The 12748-nt window shown below is 34.6% G+C and overlaps 1 pseudogene; it reads right to left on the reverse strand.

Moving 5' to 3' along the window:
• Positions 1 to 2386: 2386 nt before the first annotated feature.
• LOC125869927 (putative late blight resistance protein homolog R1B-16) lies at positions 2387 to 12341 on the reverse strand (annotated as a pseudogene).
• Positions 12342 to 12748: the final 407 nt, after the last annotated feature.

A 12748-nucleotide genomic window follows, 5' to 3' on the forward strand; every position in this document is an offset into this window, starting at 1 on the left:
TATGAACAGACGGTTTGATGCGTTGGAAACTAGACTGGTAGACCTTCGATTCAATAGTTTGTGGGCCCCATAACTCTTTATAGATTGGGAGAAAACCTCCAAGACATTTGACCCAAATTTCAGAGAAATCTTTAAGAAGGAACTTACGATAACTTTCGCCAACTTTTATTTTGCCACTTACCTAACTTCAAAACTTGATATGCAATACTTGAACACTTAAAATAGGACATACCACATCATTCTTAATTTATTACCCACCCTCCTTGTCTTTCCATGGAGATACGAGTAAGTTTAGACGTTTCGGAAAGTCGGGGTGTTACAGTAAAGGTGGAGGTTAACCTATTATCATCTCTTCCGAATAGAGTTAGAATGTTTTTTAAAGATGAAAAAGCAAGTGTCATTAAGGAGGTGTTGCAAAAAATTGTCTATGACAAATTGCCCTCGTACTGCACAACATGTAAACATCAGGGTCACAAGGAGGAAAAATGTAGACTGACTATGGAGATAGAAGGTGGACTGATCGATGAAACAAAAATTAACGGAGAAAAGCTTGAAGGAGATTTGCGATCAATTTTGGATGAGAAAGAGAAAGTTCTTTCTCTTCAACAAACTGGAAAAGAGGTAACATTACCAAATTCGTCTAACATCAATTCTGGAAAAAATAGTGTGGATAACCTTAACAAGGAAAAACACGCTACAACAACTAGTCAAGAAAGAGTTAATGCACCAGGTCTCCTGCTTCTTACTGCAACATCTGGGCATAAACAAGATACATAAGTTATGTTACTTGGAACGCTGACTAGTAAGATAAGCGAGCAACTTGGTGTGGCTGCAACGGGTTCTTCAATCTTCCACTTCTGTCCATATTGATGTTGAGGCACAAAATAATGCAGATAATAACTCTAGGGAGTTGATCGTTACATCACAAGTCGCTACACGACAGTTATCGTCTAGATTTATGAACGATGGAGAGTTGGGTTCGCCTAATGCAGTTGTGGTTACTAAATCAAGGAAAGACGAAGCCAAACAAGGCACCTCTACCACAGAAAAACCCAGTAATCAATGGACTTTGGTCTCACATAAAAAAACTGTTGACTTTAAGTCCTCAAACATGTTGCACCAAAAAAATTCTACACAAGTTGAGCTAGATAGAAGTAATTGTGTCATTGAATGTACTCAGTTTGATGTGTTGCGAGATGAGAATTTGGACAATATGAAGGGCTACATGGTACGGCTGAATTATTTGTTGAATCTGGGAATACTTTAGACTTTGAAAAGCAAATTGAGCAAACGGGGAAGTTGAAAGAACGCTGTCATGATGATCATACTGATCAACAAGCTCTTGTGACACATGAAAAGGAGTCCATTGTAACGGAGGAGATAGATGGCAAAGAAATCAATCTAAATACACCTGCCATGTTTATTTCGAATCAAGAGATGGCAACAACCGATTTGAATGAAGCTAAGGAAAAACAAGGGGAAATGAGTGCTTCAAGATGGGAAGATTTAGTTGAGGCAGAGAATCATAATCCTACACCTAGTAGGAGTAGGTGTAGGAGTAAGTTAAGCCCTCAAGCACTCGAATTTGTGCCTACAAGTAAGACAAATGCATCTATGGCAGTCTTAGATACTTCATCTAATTTGAGTGCTACAAAAGTAAACTTGGATAATAGGGATATCCTTCCTGACTTGGGCAGTGACATGTCTGATGGCGATGATGAAGATGATATGTTGGATATATGCTTTGATAAGGTGGCTAAGGATGGGGATCTTTCACCTAGACAACAAAGAAGTGAAAGCACCAAATGCAAAAAGAAGACATATGGAAGACAACATAGTTGGGATGGTAAGGTGAGTGAGGAATTTGTTCCAAGGCACCTACCGATGCGTCTGGCAAAGCAAAATCATATGACAGTACTGTCAACAACTTTGTCAAGATCCAACAAATCCAACAAGAAGTGATGAACTATCAATCATTTGTGGACAAATTTGAAGAAGAAGATAAGACTTTAGACGGGCAAACTATCTTTTTTAGTTCATACATATATCAAATGAAGTTTGAGTTGGATAACTCATCTTTATTCTTGGCTTTTATATTCTTGCATTACTTAAGCATCCTCATTTGTAATATCATCATAGTGAGGATTATAAACTCAGTGATGATCATGAATACCTAGTTTTCTCTAGTTCTTATTTTCTCCATGCTTGTTAATTAGTAGAGACGTTATCTCATTAGGAATAGTAAGGTAAGACCTAGCCCCTCTTGCTTGTATTATCCCTATTGATATATTTTTTTTTTCAATAAAAGGCCGCTAGACGCTCTGTCTAGTGGTAAGTTTGCTATCAAAAAACAAAATCTATCTGAACTCATCCTATTCCAAAAAAGCTAGAATGAAACAAGAAGGAACAAGATGGCCTCTCGAACAGGTGAACTCTGAATCAGTGTTTCTTTCAAAGAACTAGATGATCTGTTTTGATATGTTTTGTCCTGCAGACAAATAAAGGACAAAAATGAAATTCGAGAATCTGACAGATAAAATAAGCCTTAGATGTAGAATCAAGATCGAAGATGTCTTACAAGCTTAACGGATATGGACCTCAATAGAACTTGCATAGTTGTCTTCCATGTCCTGTTGAATCTGCTTGGCGGAATTCCCAACAGATTGTGCACAACGACATGTATCAATTAGTGCAAATGTGGTTATATCTGCAAAATCTTGAGGGATGGAATCCAAACACAAGCAACCTTCAAGAAATAGTCGTTCAAGGCACGGAAAGTGATCACTACTGGCTCTCCAGTACCTAATGTTTAAATATTCGAGTAGCACAAAGTTCAAGTAAGGAAATATCCTTCCCCAGATACTTCCCACTCCCCGTCTATGAAGAAAGTATATGATAGTTTAAGGGACTCGAGTTTGGGCAATTTACCAACAATGCTGAAATCCTTCCATGGCATGAAGAAATGTCCACTAAAAATTAATTTCTTAAGGTTTTGTGGAAAAGCATTCAGAGGAGATAGGAGCAAAGGTGGAACAGGATATCCACAATGTCGCGCTTCTCTCTGAAACCTCAGAGGACTTGAAGGTGTTATGCTTTCTAGAAAGCAAGAAGCAAGTGTATAACTAAGACGAAATTCCAGTTCCTCGAGCTGATCTAAGTATCGAAAATCATACAGGTCCTTGCGACTACAAAAGTCTTCTTGGACACCACATATTTGCAACTTCTTTAACTTAGGAAATAGTCTTAAGTCAGAACTAGTACAATACTAAGGATTCCACCCAAACAGACATTCCAAATTTTTCAAAACCAAAGTACTTTTCTCTGTAGGCTCATGATTCCGCAAGTAATTCCAGTCCAAACGTAGTTGCCTCAATTGCGACATTATCAACATTTTTGATGGTAATACAAAAGGACATTCCATGGCCCGGTCATGCGAAATTATAAAAGTTTGCAAATAACATAGGTTAGATATTGATGGAGGAATGTCTATTGATGAGAAGACCTCTTCTTCTTGACGGATATCTAAGCTAGGAGAAAGAGTCAAAGCTAGGTACCTCAAGTGAATTAAATCGAGTATCAAACAGGGGAAAGTATTACATCTTACTAAAGTAAGATCTAGTACTCTTACTAGCTTGAAAGGAAATTTTGGGGAGTAATATCTCATATGGTCACTCAACTATGCATTATTTTCTCAGAAAGTCACTCAACTATGAGTTCTTTTCTCAGAAAGTCACTCAACTATGAGTTTTTTTCTCAGAAAGCCACTCAACTATGAGTTTTTTTCTCAGAAAGTCACTCAACTTTGATTTTTAACTCAAAAGTCACTTAACTATGAGTGTTTCACTTACAAAGTCACTAAACTATGAGTGTTTCACTTACAAAGTCATTCAGTCTATTTAATTGATTTTTTTCATTAAAACTTACAAACATGAAATTTTTATTTCTAACTAAAATTATAAAAAACAAAAAGATATTCTTAAACCATTTAATAACCCGATCCATTAGAAATGCATTATTTTAATGATTTAATTATTTTTTTCAACTGAATTTACTAACATGAATTTTTTATTTCTAACCAATTTTTTTTTTAAAATAAAAGGATATTCATTTAAACCAATTAATTAATTAAACTATAGCACTCTAAAATCAACAACATGTAAAGACCATTTTACAAAAAAAAAAAAAAAAAACATGTAAAGACCAAATCTTAATTAACTTAACGGTAGGAGAAACATTAGTAACAAATTCAAGTCAGTTTTTTTAATCACTTCTTTTTGTTCCTTCATTATGTATCGTTGTTACTAAAATTTTGAATTTACTAAAAAATTAATTTTGTAATTTCTATATTTTATGAACAATACATGGAGATCGCTATATTCACACACAATTGGAGAAAAGGAGTAAAATAAAAGGTAATATAATATATTTTTAGCGGATTGAGTTATTAAATGATTTAAATGAATATCTTTTTATTTTTTAAAATTTTAGTAAGAAATAAAATTTTCATGTTTGTAAGTTTAATGAAAAAAATTAATTAAATAGATTGAGTGACTTTGTAAGTAAAACATTCATAGTTGAGTGACTTTGTAAGTGAAACACTCATAGTTGAGTGACTTTTGAAAGAAAACCAAAGTTGAGTGACTTTTTGAGAAAAAAACTCATAGTTGAGTGATTTTTGAGTTAAAAACCAAAGTTGAATGACTTTCTGAGAAAATAGTGCATAGTTGAGTGACCATCTGAGGTATTGACTCCTGATTTTGGCATGAACCAGTGAGCTCAAAAACAAATAAGAGAGCGGAACTCATTAATAGGATACGTATCCAATATTTTCTCAATAGTATGCTTGAAGATGACATATTGGCTACTGATCCGAACTCGACTCATAGAGGAAAAATGCATGGATTCCATATTTGGAATTTGATCATTCTTTTCCCTGAGAATATTCACAAATTTTATGTTACGAGATTCCCTCAAGCAAAGCTCACAGGTCACATCATGCATTCCACAACTCTTGATTTTTCCATCAAAGCTATAATTGTTGATGGAAATTAAATTTCTATCTATAAGTTCGTGTAGACATGTTTCTGCCACCTCTTTTATGGTTTTCATTTCTTCTACCTTCAAAAATCCCTCTACAGCCCATAACTCCACAATCTTATCTACAAAAATCAGTTCATCCTCCGGGAAAATTGCAAAATATAGAAAGCACAGTTTTAGGTGAGAAGGCAAGTGATGGTAACTCAAAGCCAACACTCTCATGCATTGGGATTCAAGATTTGTTCTTACCACTGAACTTATATTCTCCAAAACACTTTGCCACTCATCCAATGTTTTACCGATTTTGGAGAGAAGTCCAGCAATCACAGTAATTGCTAGAGGTAATCCTCCGCATTTAAATGCAATTTGTTTCCCAAATTTTTCAAATTCAGGAGAAGAACATTCTTTCTCAAAGACCTTTCTGTGAAGTAAATTCCAACTTTCGTCAAAATTCATGAGGCAATGTGATAAGGAGGCTTACCTGAGCTAGCATATCCAGCCACTTCTACATTCCGAATAGTCAGGAGTATTCGGCTTCCACAGTTACAGTCTGGGAAACATGATTTTATATCTTCCCAAGCTCCGATTGTCCATATGTCATCAATGACTGTTGGTCAGCATTTTAATATTGATATTTTTGTATATTAATTTGCTTGAAATGTTTGGAGTCAAAGTATTGCATTTGTTGTAAGTTGTCCGTTGGTGGATAATTCTTTTGTCTTAACCGTTGGGCAGTTATTTCGAGCATTACTCCATTCAAAGTAAGTACTGATGTTATGATCATTTCTTGCAGCATCGGTAGTGGCATCTTGGCCATTACTTCTCCATATTATTTCTCCATTATCTCATTCTTTATTCCTCCATTATTCTTTGTACCCTATGTAACATATGTAACTCCTAAGGCCATTATCTTCATTATTTACTACACCATTTATCTTCTTATTCATTGCTAGGAAGACTTCTTCTAGTATAAATAGTGGTGGTCTTTATTTGGTTTGGTAGACACAACACACAAGGAAATATCGAGTGGAAAAGTTAGTCAAAAAAGAGAGTTCTTATTAGTTGAAGGAAGGTGTTTTTTTTTGTGGAGCTTTGGACTCAACTCTTGTCCAGAGTTGTTGAGTTATATATTGTGAAGGTTGTTGTATCCTGGAGGGGACAAGTCAAAGAGGACTACTGCTGGACCAATGAAAATCATTTGCTGCAATGGGCTTGAATCTCCTTAAAGAGAGCGAGATATCCGTATTTCAGCCTAAAAAGATTTATTTTTTCATTTTTATTTTCAATTGTAATCTTGTATTTTTGTTATCTTGAAAGTTTTCATTAACAATTTTAAGGAGATTCATAATGACTACAGTTGAAAAAATCGCGGATGTCAAGATGAGAGACCTTAACAAGCCATTTCAGTTCAATGGTAACCATTTTAAGAGATGGAAGGGTAAAATATTTTTCTACTTAAGTCTTCTCAATGTTTCTTATGTGTTAACTGAGAAGAATCCTAATAAAGTAGACATCACCTCTATGAATGATGATGAAACTATTTCTCATCTAGAGAAAGTGGAAAAGTACGATGGTGATTCCTATAAGTGTCGGTATTATATTCTTAATTGTCTATTTGATAAGTTTTATGATAGAACTTACTCTAGTGCAAAGAAAATTTAGAAAGCATTGCAGAGTACATATGATACCAAAGAGGCTGGAGCGAAAAAATATGCAGCTAGTAGATTTTTTCATTTCCAAATGGTGGACAATAAATCAGTGGTAGACCAAGCTCAAGACTTTATAATGATTGTTAGAGAGCTAAGGTCCGAGGAGGTAAAAATTAGAGATAACCTTATTGTTTGTGGCATAGTAGATAAACTTCCACCTTCTTGGAAGGAATTTCAAAAAACTATGCGCCACAAACAAAAGGAAACCTCCCTTAAAACCTTGATAATGAAAATTCGCATGGAAGAAGAGGCTAGGGGCCAAGATGCACTTTTACAAACAGAAGAGAGCAATATCACAACGAAGATAAATTTAATTACTTCAAATAATTCTACTCCCAAAACTCACAAAAATACTTCTTTGAAGCCTAAGAAGAAAAAGTTCAAGAAAAATAATAGTAGACCTCCCAAGAAAAATAATGGTGAAAATAACCAAGCACAAAATCAACAAGCTCAAGACAAGGGACCGTGCTTTGTTTGTGGCAAGAGTGGGCATATTGCTCGATTTTACAGATTCCGGAAACATGGTCCTAACCCTCAGGCAAACGTTATCGAAGAACTTTTTGTGGCGGTGAGTACCGACATAAACATGGTTGAGAATGTTGATGGATGGTGGGCTGATTCTGGTGCAAATCGTCATGTCTGTTATGACAAAGACTGGTTTAAAAAATATACTCATTTTGAGGAGCCCAAAACCATCATGTTTGGTGATGCTCACACTACTCAAGTACTTGGAAAGGGAGATGTCGAATTGTGTTTTACTTCTGGAAGGGTATTAACTTTGAAAGATGTACTTTATACTCCTTCTATGAGGAAAAATTTGATGTCTAGTTTTCTTCTTAATAAAGCAGGCTTTAAACAGATTATTGAATCTGATCAATATGTAATAGTGAATAAGGGTATTTTTGTGGGAAAGGGGTATGCATGTGATGGGATGTTCAAACTGAATGTTGAAATGAATAAAGTTTCTACTTCTGTTTATATGCTTTCTTCTACTAATTTTTGGTATGCTCATTTGTGTCGTATTAATGATCGTTATATTGGAATCATGAGTAGTTTAGGATTAATCCCAATGGTTAAAAAGAATTTTGAAAAGTGTGAGGCTTGTAGTAAAGCCAAAATCACTAAAAGGCCTCATTTTCAAGTTGAAAGAAAAATTGATTTGTTAGAATTAGTTCATACTGATATTTGTGAACTTGGTGAAATTTTAACTCGTGGAGATAATAGATATTTTATCACTTTCATTGATGATTTTTCTAAGTTTACATATGTTTACTTGATGAAAAATAAAAGTGATACTTTTGAAAACTTTAAAGTTTATCTCCATGAAGTTGAAAATCAGTTTGGAAGAAAAATAAAAAGAATTAGAAGTGATAGAGGCCGTGAATATGAGTTTAATTCTTTTGTTAGATCATTGGGAATAATTCATGAAATACTCCTCCTTATTCTCCTTCATCTAATGGAGTAGCGGAAAGGAAAAATAGAACTTTGGTTGAATTGACTAATGTCATGTTTATTGAGTCACATGCACCTTTAAATTTTTGGGGTGAAGCTATTTTAACTACTTGTTATGTGTTGAATCGTGTGCCTCATAAAAAGTCTAAAATGACACCTTTTGAATTGTGGAAAGGTTACAAGCCAAGTTTGGGATATCTAAGAGTTTGGGGTTGTCTAGCCTTTGTGAGGCTAATGGATCCCAAGATTACAAAGTTGGGTAAGAAAGATAGTACTTGTGCTTTTCTTGGTTATGCTTCAAATAGTACAGCCTATAGATTTTTTAATCTTGAAGATAATATTGTGATAGAATCGGGTGATGCTATTTTTCATGAGAATAAATTTCCTTTTGATTCTAAAAATAGTGGGGGTCAAAGGATTGAACAAAATATTTTGTCACTACCTAATTCTTCTATTTCTACTTTAAAAAATAAAGAAATTAATGATTTTGAGTTAAGAAGAAGTAAAAGAACTAGAGTAGAAAACGATTTTGGTCCAGATTTTTATGTGTTTAATGTTGGAGATGACCCTCTCACTTTGAAAGAAGCATTATCTTCACATGATTCTATTTTTTGGAAAGAGGAAATGATGAAATGAAATCACTGATTTCTAATAAAACTTGGAAGTTAGTTGATTTACCACCGGGTTGTAAAACTATTGGTTGCAAATGGGTCTTAAGAAAAAAGTTGAAACCGGATGGATCTATTGATAAATACAAGGCTAGACTAGTTGCAAAAGGTTTTAAACAACTAGAAGGCCTAGAATTTTTTGATACTTTTTCACCGGCAACAAGAATTACATCCATAAGACTTTTAATTGCTATGGTAGCAATTTTTTATTTGCAAATTCATCAAATGGATGTAAAAACTGTTTTTTTTAAATGGAGACCTAAATGAGGAAATTTATATGGAACAACCCGAGTCTTTTGTTGAAGCAGACCAAGAAAGCAAAGTATGTAAATTTACTAAATCCCTATATGGCTTGAAACATGCACCAAAGCAATGGCATGAAAAGTTTGATTCCTGCATGATTGAAAATGATTTTAAAACAAATGAGTGTGATAAGTGCATATATCATAAGTCTTGGAATAATTCACATGTGATTATTTGCGTATATGTTGATGATTTGTTGATCTTTGGCTCTAACATGAATGCTATTGATGAAGCTAAGAATATTCTTAGAAGCCATTTTGATATAAAAGATCTTGGTGAGGCAAATGTTATTCTTGGAATAAAAATAACAAGAACATGTGATGAAATTTTCCTTGACCAGTCACATTATGTTGAGAAAATTTTGAAAAAATATAACTTTCTTGATTGCAAACATGTTGCAACTCCTTTTGATTCAAGTGTTCATTTATTTCCTGTTGAAAGTGAAAATGATGTAATAAATCAAAAGGAATATGCTAGCATAATCAAAAGTTTGAGGTATGTGACTGATTACACTAAGCCTGATATTGCATATGCAGTAGGAGTACTTGGCAGATTTACAAGCAAGCCAAGTAATGAACATTGACATGCTATAACAAGAGTTATAAGCTATTTAATTCGAACAAAAAATTGTGGTTTGTTCTATAAAAAATATCCTGCTGTACTTGAAGGCTTTTGTGATGCAGATTAGAACACTTTATCAGGTGATTCCTGTTCTACCACTGGTTATATCTTTACTTTAGGTGGTGGTGTTGTTTGTTGGAGATAAAAAAAAAAAAAACAAACTATTATTGTTAACTCTACCATGGAGGCTGAACTAATTGCTTTAGCTTCAGCTAGTGAGGAAGCGAATTGGTTAAGAGATTTGTTATTTCAAATATCTTATTTTGAAAAATCAATTCCTCCTATTTTAATTCATTGTGATAGCACCACTGCAATTGGTAGAGTTCAAAACCGTTATTACAACTATAAATCCAGACCTATAAGGAGGAAACACAGTAATGTAAGATCATATTTGACAAATGGTACCATTAATGTTGATTATGTCAAATCTTGTGATAATCTTGCAGATCCTCTTACTAAGGCCTTAACAAGAGAAAAGGTCTGGAGCACATCGAGGGGGATGGGATTGAAGCCTATAAATCCTTGAGTCATATATGAGGAAACCTAACTTGGGGACTAGAGATCCTATAACCAGGTTCAAAGGGATAATCATATGATGACTTGTTGTGAAAAAAATGCACTATCTTTTTATTCCCTCCCTATGATATGAGTGCATTGTTTCCTATAGTTTGTGAAGGTTGAGTTGATAAAACTCGTAATGAATAACTGTAGCCTGTATGGGTGGGGTGTTAACCTTACAGGAGCACTCTTGACAGATTTCACCTATGTGATGTGTGGAAGTAGGTCGCTTCCTATGAGAATTGGGCTTATTCTCAAATGCACTCATGAAATCGGGATAGCACAAGACCATAACGTGTTGGCTATAAAGCTCATGTCAACACCTTGATTATTATGTTTGGACAGTGATATTTTATTTCCCTCAAGCAGTCATAGTTCAAGTCTGAGACCACTACAACTCTAGAGTAAAAGTTACTGTTTCACTAAGTGGAGGTTCAATGCAGAGCACACCTTCATTATGCATGATAGTCTTCCTTCAGCTGATATACTCTATTATATAATATTAAAATGAGTGGGGGATTGTTGGTCAGCATTTTAATATTAATATCTTTGTATATTAATTTGCTTGAAATGTTTGGAGTCAAAGTATTGCATTTGCTGTAAGTTGTCCGTTGGTGGATAATTCTTTTGTCTTAACCGTTGGGCAGTTATTTCGAGCATTACTCCATTCGGAGTAAGTGTTGATGTTATGATCATTTCTTGCAGCATCGGTAGTGGCATCTTGGCCATTACTTCTCCATATTATTTCTCCATTATCTCATTCTTTATTCTTCCATTATTCTTTGTAACATATGTAACTCCTAAGGTCATTATCTTCACTATTTATTAAACCATTTATCTTCTTATTCATTGCTAGGAAGACTTCTTCTAGTATAAATAGTGGTGGTCTTTATTTGGTTTGGTAGACACAACACACAAGGAAATATAGAGTGGAAAAGTTAGTCAAAAAAGAGAGTTCTTATTAGTTGAAGGAATGTGTTTTTTTTTGGAGTTTTGGACTCAACTCTTGTCCAGAGTTGTTGAGTTATATATTGTGAAGGTTGTTGTATCCTGAAGGGGACAAGTCAAAGAGGACTATTGCTGGACCGGTGAAAAACATTTGCTGCAGTGGGCTTGAATCTCCTTAAAGAGAGCAATATATCCGTGCCTCAACCTGAAGAGATTTATTTCTTCATTTTTATTTTCAATTGTAATCTTATATTTTTGTTATCTTGTAAGTTTTCACTAACAATGACTACCAAGTATCTCTTACCTTTTAGAAGCTTCTGCAGTTTGTCTGCTAGTTGCCCATCATCTTGCTGCTCATGAAATTCATCAGTCTTTCCACTTATAGAAGAAAGAATGCCTAGTAGTACATTACTGGCACGATACTCTTGTGATACAGTAGCTTTTGCACGAATGTCAAAGCGAGACATAATGAGTGAGTCATTTTAAAATTTGGTTGCCAAAGTTGTCTTACCAATGCCCCCATACCTACAATTGAGACAATTTCTACTTCACTCTCTCCTCTGGTAAGTTGATCCTGTATCATCTCGAATTCGTTTTCATGGCCAACCATCATATTCTCAGTCTCCAAGGCATGTTGAGAGGTACCCACGAGAGTCAAATTTCGTGCTGTCAGATCTTTGCTGTTGGTGTACCTGATTATCATTCCTATCCACTGCTTCATGGAGGAATCAACGCGGTGTACTGCTTGTTTCAAGAGGAAACGAAGTTTCCAAATAGCTATTCTTCGTGAAATTTGGTTTTTTGCTAAGAAAACATTTCTTGATTCCAAGTCAACTATATCTTCTGTTGTGTATGTTAACCTTGTAATTTGTGCCTCCAACCTTGTTAATGCCTCATTATCGCCTAATATTACTGAACTGCAAGGGAACTCCACGATAGCTCTCAAAGATTGAAGCGTTTTATAGGATGATTGCAAATTGCATCCAGTAAGTTGAATTGATTGTTGTATGGTGTTCATAAGACAAGTAATAGCAACATAAGCCATGATGTCCCTCCACAAGTTTTTTAATTTCTCAAAGTAAAAGAAAATAAAAGTTTATTTCATAACATAGTGTTTTAGCTTAGTCCACAATCTGCCTAGTGCTCTCTATTCTCTAGTCTCTATCAGCCAGATCTACTTTTACTTTTAGTTTGTCACTTTTCGCTTTTCAATAAACATACTTAAGTAAACTTTTTATTACATTACTTTCTGGTTTATACATTCAACATAGAGCATTGCCGAGGATCTCTCTATCTTCACCTCTGTATACACACTATCCTCTGCAGACCCCACTTGTGAGTTTACACTCGGTATGTTGTTTCATTCAAACATATAAGTTATGGGAATCAAACAATAGAATAGTCACAAAGCAGAAAGATTTGAGGTCACTATCTGATCCTAAAAGTGTCCAC

Source organism: Solanum stenotomum, chromosome 7 (genome assembly GCF_019186545.1).
Source record: "Solanum stenotomum isolate F172 chromosome 7, ASM1918654v1, whole genome shotgun sequence".
In the NCBI taxonomy this organism is placed as follows: Eukaryota; Viridiplantae; Streptophyta; class Magnoliopsida; order Solanales; family Solanaceae; genus Solanum; species Solanum stenotomum.